We start from the raw sequence: 9,050 nt of genomic DNA on the forward strand, positions 1-9,050 counted from the left end.
TTCGATATGTCCTGTTACTGTTATGAACCTTTTGTTTCTTTAATGCTCTTTGCACACTTTTTCATCGGGTGACTGTAATGTATTTCAACCAAATCTAATTAAGAGCGCATTATGTGGTGACATTTGCAGTACATGAAACATTATAACACTGCCATTTACGTCAATAACCACTAGCTTGATTAAGACATATGTATTGCAGCGACAGTATTTCCCAGTTACAAATGGGAATAAAAACAACATCCGCGAGGGATTGAACCAACGACATTTAACTGATGTTGCCAATGGAGCGCGTTACAGAGAGCGCAAGGTCCCGCCTTTACAGTCACACGCTGATGATAATACAGATGTTTAAATAAACAGGCATATCTGTGGACTTGTGGTCTTTCTACAATGGGACTCATAGTCTAGTCCTAGGCTATTGTAGGCACTGGCGTATCTTTTAGTGGAATGAGAGGCATTCTGTAGTCGCGTGAAAGGACCTTTCAAGTCAATCTGATCTGTATTGTCCTGTGAAAAAAAGCGTTCTTAGACACAGTGAGGAGTTTTTGGGGATAATGGGAAAATCATTTCCAACTAAATGACAGGAATTTCTTAGTCCAATCATGAGGTGTGCTAGGCTTTTTTATACTGTGGCGGAAAGAGAGACAGTATAACAGTCATTATAAATAAAGGGCCAAGGAAGTGACAGTTTATGGAAGGAACAATTTGCACATAGTTTTAGAATGTGGTCAGGAGGAGGACAATGTGCTTACACATATGAAACATTAGAAGGTAGACATTATGGAAGCACGTATATTTCTTTATTTTTATTGTATTTGGGGAGAGGGGGTTAAGATAGCACGTCCAATGTGGAAAAGTGCTTTCCATAGCACCTTGCAGGTGGGCGACATCTAGAGCTGTGCAGTAGCCACCCATGCCCCAGACGTGAAAGAGAACAAGAAGTTACACATGTTGGAAGTGAGGGTGAGACATTGAGGAGATATGATCCCCGTATGAAGCCGAGAGAAGGAGGAGGCGTGAACGTGCATCCATGTATGCAGGCGAGAAGGGAAGGAGCATTGGTCATGCATCCCTGCATGAGGGTGAGACAGGGAGGAGATATGATCCCCGTATGAAGCCGAGAGAAGGAGGAGGCGTGAACGTGCATCCATGTATGCGGGCGAGACAGGAAGGAGCATTGGTCATGCATCCCTGCATGAGGGTGAGACAGGGAGGAGATATGATCCCCGTATGAAGCCGAGAGAAGGAGGAGGCGTGAACGTGCATCCATGTATGCAGGCAAGAAGGGAAGGAGCATTGGTCATGCATCCCTGCATGAGGGTGAGACAGGGAGGAGATATGATCCCCGTATGAAGCCGAGAGAAGGAGGAGGCGTGAACGTGCATCCATGTATGCGGGCGAGACAGGAAGGAGCATTGGTCATGCATCCCTGCATGAGGGTGAGACAGGGAGGAGATATGATCCCCGTATGAAGCCGAGAGAAGGAGAAGGCGTGACCGTGCATCCATGTATGCGGGCGAGACGGAAAGGAGCATTGGTCATGCATCCCTTCCTGAGGGTGAGACAGGGAGGAGATAAAATCCCCGTATGAAGCCGAGAGAACGAGGAGACATGAACGTGCATCCATGTATGCGGGCGAGAAGGGAAGGAGCATTGGTCATGCATCCCTGCATGAGGGTGAGACAGGGAGGAGATAAAATCCCTGTATGAAGCCAAGAGAACGAGGCGGCATGAACATGCATCCTTGTATGCAGGTGTGACATGGAGTCATCATGAACATGCATCCCTTTATAAGGACATAACATGGAGGACGCATGAACATGAATGCCTGAATTTTTTGGTGGTGGCCTTCGGGTGATTTGGCACGTGCAATTGGTGAAGAGCACTTCTCCTGCGCAAAAAAATAAATGTACTATTAGCACCCCGGAGGGAGCCTCTGTACTTCTTATAGGGAGAAAACTCTGCAATGGAAGGGGACAGGGTCAATAACAGCTGTAAACTCTCACAAGACCATCACTGCTCTCACACTTTCCTGCTCTCAGGCTGGCGGGCCATTATCGGCCCTGGCTGCCGCACCATTGCCAGGTTTGTGTAACTATATTATTTCTAATTGGCTCCACTTTGATGACTTTCATTTGGATTCTGACTTGATTATTGAGATCTTAAATAAGTGACTGGGGATCAGGTGTCCACTTATTCTCATGGATAACATCACAACCAACCTTTAATTCAAACATGAGTCATGACATCACAGATGGAGTACAGCTTATGATAGAGGTGGAACGTCACATTGTAGCAGCCCAAGTAGCTTGATGTGATCGTATAGTGGTTAGTACTCTGCGTTGTGGCCGCAGCAACCTCGGTTCGATTCCGAGTCACGGCATTGCGGTGAGGCAATGTCACGGCAGTTGGGCAGATATTTTAGAATTTCCATTAATACATTGGCAATCTCTGTGGAGGACTGAAACAATTCGATATGTCCTGTTACTGTTATGAACCTTTCGTTTCTTTAATGCTCTTTGCACACTTTTTCATCGGGTGACTGTAATGTATTTCAACCAAATCTAATTAAGAGCGCATTATGTGGTGACATTTGCAGTACATGAAACATTATAACACTGCCATTTACGTCAATAACCACTAGCTTGATTAAGACATATGTATTGCAGCAACAGTATTTCCCAGTTACAAATGGGAATAAAAACAACATCCGAGAGGGATTGAACCAACGACATTTAACTGATGTTGCCAATGGAGCGCGTTACAGAGAGCGCGAGGTCCCGCCTTTACAGTCACACGCTGATGATAATACAGATGTTTAAATAAACAGGCATATCTGTGGACTTGTGGTCTTTCTACATAGGGACTCATAGTCTAGTCCTAGGCTATTGTAGGCACTGGCGTATCTTTTAGTGGAATGAGAGGCATTCTGTAGTCGCGTGAAAGGACCTTTCAAGTCAATCTGATCTGTATTGTCCTGTGAAAAAAAGCGTTCTTAGACACAGTGAGGAGTTTTTGGGCATAATGGGAAAATCATTTCCAACTAAATGACAGGAATTTCTTAGTCCAATCATGAGGTGTGCTAGGCTTTTTTATACTGTGGCGGAAAGAGAGAGAGTATAACAGTCATTATAAATAAAGGGCCAAGGAAGTGACAGTTTATGGAAGGAACAATTTGCACATAGTTTTAGAATGTGGTCAGGAGGAGGACAATGTGCTTACACATATGAAACATTAGAAGGTACACATTATGGAAGCACATATATTTCTTTATTTTTATTGTATTTGGGGAGAGGGGGTTAATATAGCACGTCCAATGTGGAAAAGTGCTTTCCATAGCACCTTGCAGGTGGGCGACATCTAGAGCTGTGCAGTAGCCACCCATGCCCCAGACGTCAAAGAGAACAAGAAGTTACACATGTTGGAAGTGAGGGTGAGACATTGAGGAGATATGATCCCCGTATGAAGCCGAGAGAAGGAGGAGGCGTGAACGTGCATCCATATATGCAGGCGAGAAGGGTAGGAGCATTGGTCATGCATCCCTGCATGAGGGTGAGACAGGGAGGAGATATGATCCCCGTATGAAGCCGAGAGAAGGAGGAGGCGTGAACATGCATCCATGTATGCGGGCGAGACAGGAAGGAGCATTGGTCATGCATCCCTGCATGAGGGTGAGACAGGGAGGAGATATGATCCCCCTATGAAGCCGAGAGAAGGAGGAGGCGTGAACGTGCATCCATGTATGCAGGCGAGAAGGGAAGGAGCATTGGTCATGCCTCCCTGCATGAGGGTGAGACAGGGAGGAGATATGATCCCCGTATGAAGCCGAGAGAAGGAGGAGGCGTGAACGTGCATCCATGTATGCGGGCGAGACAGGAAGGAGCATTGGTCATGCATCCCTGCATGAGGGTGAGACAGGGAGGAGATATGATCCCCCTATGAAGCCGAGAGAAGGAGGAGGCGTGAACGTGCATCCATGTATGCGGGCGAGACGGGAAGGAGCATTGGTCATGCATCCCTTCCTGAGGGTGAGACAGGGAGGAGATAAAATCCCCGAATGAAGCCGAGAGAACGAGGAGACATGAACGTGCATCCATGTATGCGGGCGAGAAGGGAAGGAGCATTGGTCATGCATCCCTGCATGAGGGTGAGACAGGGAGGAGATATGATCCCCCTATGAAGCCGAGAGAAGGAGGAGGCGTGAACATGCATCCATGTATGCAGGCGAGAAGGGAAGGAGCATTGGTCATGCATCCCTGCATGAGGGTGAGACAGGGAGGAGATATGATCCCCCTATGAAGCCGAGAGAAGGAGGAGGCGTGAACGTGCATCCATGTATGCAGGCGAGAAGGGAAGGAGCATTGGTCATGCCTCCCTGCATGAGGGTGAGACAGGGAGGAGATATGATCCCCGTATGAAGCCGAGAGAAGGAGGAGGCGTGAACGTGCATCCATGTATGCGGGCGAGACAGGAAGGAGCATTGGTCATGCATCCCTGCATGAGGGTGAGACAGGGAGGAGATATGATCCCCCTATGAAGCCGAGAGAAGGAGGAGGCGTGAACGTGCATCCATGTATGCGGGCGAGACGGGAAGGAGCATTGGTCATGCATCCCTTCCTGAGGGTGAGACAGGGAGGAGATAAAATCCCCGAATGAAGCCGAGAGAACGAGGAGACATGAACGTGCATCCATGTATGCGGGCGAGAAGGGAAGGAGCATTGGTCATGCATCCCTGCATGAGGGTGAGACAGGGAGGAGATAAAATCCCTGTATGAAGCCAAGAGAACGAGGCGGCATGAACATGCATCCTTGTATGCAGGTGTGACATGGAGTCATCATGAACATGCATCCCTTTATAAGGACATAACATGGAGGACGCATGAACATGAATGCCTGAATTTTATGGTGGTGGCCTTCGGGTGATTTGGAACGTGCAATTGGTGAAGAGCACTTCTCCTGCGCAAAAAAATAAATGTACTATTAGCACCCCGGAGGGAGCCTCTGCACTTCTTATAGGGAGAAAACTCTGCAATGGAAGGGGACAGGGTCAATAACAGCTGTAAACTCTCACAAGACCATCACTGCTCTCACACTTTCCTGCTCTCAGGCTGGCGGGCCATTATCGGCCCTGGCTGCCGCACCATTGCCAGGTTTGTGTAACTGTATTATTTCTAATTGGCTCCACTTTGATGACTTTCATTTGGATTCTGACTTGATTATTGAGATCTTAAATAAGTGACTGGGGATCAGGTGTCCACTTATTCTCATGGATAACATCACAACCAACCTTTAATTCAAACATGAGTCATGACATCACAGATGGAGTACAGCTTATGATAGAGGTGGAACGTCACATTGTAGCAGCCCAAGTAGCTCGCTGTGATCGTATAGTGGTTAGTACTCTGCGTTGTGGCCGCAGCAACCTCGGTTCGAATCCGAGTCACGGCATTGCGGTGAGGCAATGTCACGGCAGTTGGGCAGATATTTTAGAATTTCCATTAATACATTGGCAATCTCTGTGGAGGACTGAAACAATTCGATATGTCCTGTTACTGTTATGAACCTTTTGTTTCTTTAATGCTCTTTGCACACTTTTTCATCGGGTGACTGTAATGTATTTCAACCAAATCTAATTAAGAGCGCATTATGTGGTGACATTTGCAGTACATGAAACATTATAACACTGCCATTTACGTCAATAACCACTAGCTTGATTACGACATATGTATTGCAGCGACAGTATTTCCCAGTTACAAATGGGAATAAAAACAACATCCGCGAGGGATTGAACCAACAACATTTAACTGATGTTGCCAATGGAGCGCGTTACAGAGAGCGCGATGTCCCGCCTTTACAGTCACACGCTGATGATAATACAGATGTTTAAATAAACAGGCATATCTGTGGACTTGTGGTCTTTCTACATTGGGACTCATAGTCTAGTCCTAGGCTAGTGTAGGCACTGGCGTATCTTTTAGTGGAATGAGAGGCATTCTGTAGTCGCGTGAAAGGACCTTTCAAGTCAATCTGATCTGTATTGTCAAGTGAAAAAAAGCGTTCTTAGACACAGTGAGGAGTTTTTGGGGATAATGGGAAAATCATTTCCAACTAAATGACAGGAATTTCTTAGTCCAATCATGAGGTGTGCTAGGCTTTTTTATACTGTGGCGGAAAGAGAGAGAGTATAACAGTCATTATAAATAAAGGGCCAAGGAAGTGACAGTTTATGGAAGGAACAATTTGCACATAGTTTTAGAATGTGGTCAGGAGGAGGACAATTGCTTACACATATGAAACATTAGAAGGTAGACATTATGGAAGCACATATATTTCTTTATTTTTATTGTATTTGGGGAGAGGGGGTTAATATAGCACGTCCAATGTGGAAAAGTGCTTTCCATAGCACCTTGCAGGTGGGCGACATCTAGAGCTGTGCAGTAGCCACCCATGCCCCAGACGTCAAAGAGAACAAGAAGTTACACATGTTGGAAGTGAGGGTGAGACATTGAGGAGATATGATCCCCGTATGAAGCCGAGAGAAGGAGGAGGCGTGAACGTGCATCCATGTATGCAGGCGAGAAGGGAAGGAGCATTGGTCATGCATCCCTGCATGAGGGTGAGACAGGGAGGAGATATGATCCCCGTATGAAGCCGAGAGAAGGAGGAGGCGTGAACGTGCATCCATGTATGCGGGCGAGACAGGAAGGAGCGTTGGTCATGCATCCCTGCATGAGGGTGAGACAGGGAGGAGATATGATCCCCTTTTGAAGCCGAGAGAAGGAGGAGGCGTGAACGTGCATCCATGTATGCAGGCGAGAAGGGAAGGAGCATTGGTCATGCATCCCTGCATGAGGGTGAGACAGGGAGGAGATATGATCCCCGTATGAAGACGAGAGAAGGAGGAGGCGTGAACGTGCATCCATGTATGCGGGCGAGACAGGAAGGAGCATTGGTCATGCATCCCTGCATGAGGGTGAGACAGGGAGGAGATATGATCCCCGTATGAAGCCGAGAGAAGGAGGAGGCGTGAACGTGCATCCATGTATGCGGGCGAGACGGGAAGGAGCATTGGTCATGCATCCCTTCCTGAGGGTGAGACAGGGAGGAGATAAAATCCCCGTATGAAGCAGAGAGAACGAAGAGACATGAACGTGCATCCATGTATGCGGGCGAGAAGGGAAGGAGCATTGGTCATGCATCCCTGCATGAGGGTGAGACAGGGAGGAGATAAAATCCCTGTATGAAGCCAAGAGAACGAGGCGGCATGAACATGCATCCTTGTATGCAGGTGTGACATGGAGTCATCATGAACATGCATCCCTTTATAAGGACATAACATGGAGGACGCATGAACATGAATGCCTGAATTTTATGGTGGTGGCCTTCGGGTGATTTGGCACGTGCAATTGGTGAAGAGCACTTCTCCTGCGCAAAAAAATAAATTTACTATTAGCACCCGGAGGGAGCCTCTGCACTTCTTATAGGGAGAAAACTCTGCAATGGAAGGGGACAGGGTCAATAACAGCTGTAAATTCTCACAAGACCATCACTTCTCTCACACTTTCCTGCTCTCAGGCTGGCGGGCCATTATCGGCCCTGGCTGCCGCACCATTGCCAGGTTTGTGTAACTATATTATTTCTAATTGGCTCCACTTTGATGACTTTCATTTGGATTCTGACTTGATTATTGAGATCTTTAATAAGTGACTGGGGATCAGGTGTCCACTTATTCTCATGGATAACATCACAACCAACCTTTAATTCAAACATGAGTCATGACATCACAGATGGAGTACAGCTTATGATAGAGTTGGAACGTCACATGGTAGCAGCCCAAGTAGCTCGCTGTGATAGTATAGTGGTTAGTACCCTGCGTTGTGGCCGCAGCAACCTCGGTTCGAATCCGAGTCACGGCATTACGGTGAGGCAATGTCACGGCAGTTGGGCAGATATTTTAGAATTTCCATTAATACATTGGCAATCTCTGTGGAGGACTGAAACAATTCGATATGTCCTGTTACTGTTATGAACCTTTTGTTTCTTTAATGCTCTCTGCACACTTTTTCATCGGGTGACTGTAATGTATTTCAACCAAATCTAATTAAGAGCGCATTATGTGGTGACATTTGCAGTACATGAAACATTATAACACTGCCATTTACGTCAATAACCACTAGCTTGATTAAGACATATGTATTGCAGCGACAGTATTTCCCAGTTACAAATGGGAATAAAAACAACATCCGCGAGGGATTGAACCAACGACATTTAACTGATGTTGCCAATGGAGCGCGTTACAGAGAGCGCGAGGTCCCGCCTTTACAGTCACACGCTGATGATAATACAGATGTTTAAATAAACAGGCATATCTGTGGACTTGTGGTCTTTCTACATTGGGACTCATAGTCTAGTCCTAGGCTATTGTAGGCACTGGCGTATCTTTTAGTGGAATGAGAGGCATTCTGTAGTCGCGTGAAAGGACCTTTCAAGTCAATCTGATCTGTATTGTCCTGTGAAAAAAAGCGTTCTTAGACACAGTGAGGAGTTTTTGGGGATAATGGGAAAATCATTTCCAACTAAATGACAGGAATTTCTTAGTCCAATCATGAGGTGTGCTAGGCTTTTTTATACTGTGGCGGAAAGAGAGAGAGTATAACAGTCATTATAAATAAAGGGCCAAGGAAGTGACAGTTTATGGAAGGAACAATTTGCACATAGTTTTAGAATGTGGTCAGGAGGAGGACAATGTGCTTACACATATGAAACATTAGAAGGTAGACATTATGGAAGCACATATATTTCTTTATTTTTATTGTATTTGGGGAGAGGGGGTTAATATAGCACGTCCAATGTGGAAAAGTGCTTTCCATAGCACCTTGCAGGTGGGCGACATCTAGAGCTGTGCAGTAGCCACCCATGCCCCAGACGTCAAAGAGAACAAGAAGTTACACATGTTGGAAGTGAGGGTGAGACATTGAGGAGATATGATCCCCGTATGAAGCCGAGAGAAGGAGGAGGCGTGAACGTGCATCCATGTATGCAGGCGAGAA

At 46.4% G+C, this 9,050-nt stretch overlaps 2 non-coding genes across 2 annotated transcripts; both read left to right on the top strand.

Annotated features, from left to right (window-relative positions):
* Positions 1-5,376: 5,376 nt before the first annotated feature.
* On the top strand, positions 5,377-5,448 carry TRNAH-GUG (transfer RNA histidin (anticodon GUG)). The gene has a single exon. It is a non-coding gene; the product is annotated as a tRNA-His (tRNA).
* Positions 5,449-7,844: 2,396 nt separating this feature from the next.
* TRNAH-GUG (transfer RNA histidin (anticodon GUG)) lies at positions 7,845-7,916 on the top strand. The gene has a single exon. It is a non-coding gene; the product is annotated as a tRNA-His (tRNA).
* Positions 7,917-9,050: the final 1,134 nt, after the last annotated feature.

The sequence above is a fragment of the Ambystoma mexicanum genome (genome assembly GCF_040938575.1).
Source record: "Ambystoma mexicanum isolate Mex_15411 chromosome 12 unlocalized genomic scaffold, UKY_AmexF1_1 Mex_chr12_unloc.1, whole genome shotgun sequence".
Lineage (NCBI taxonomy): Eukaryota > Metazoa > Chordata > Amphibia > Caudata > Ambystomatidae > Ambystoma > Ambystoma mexicanum.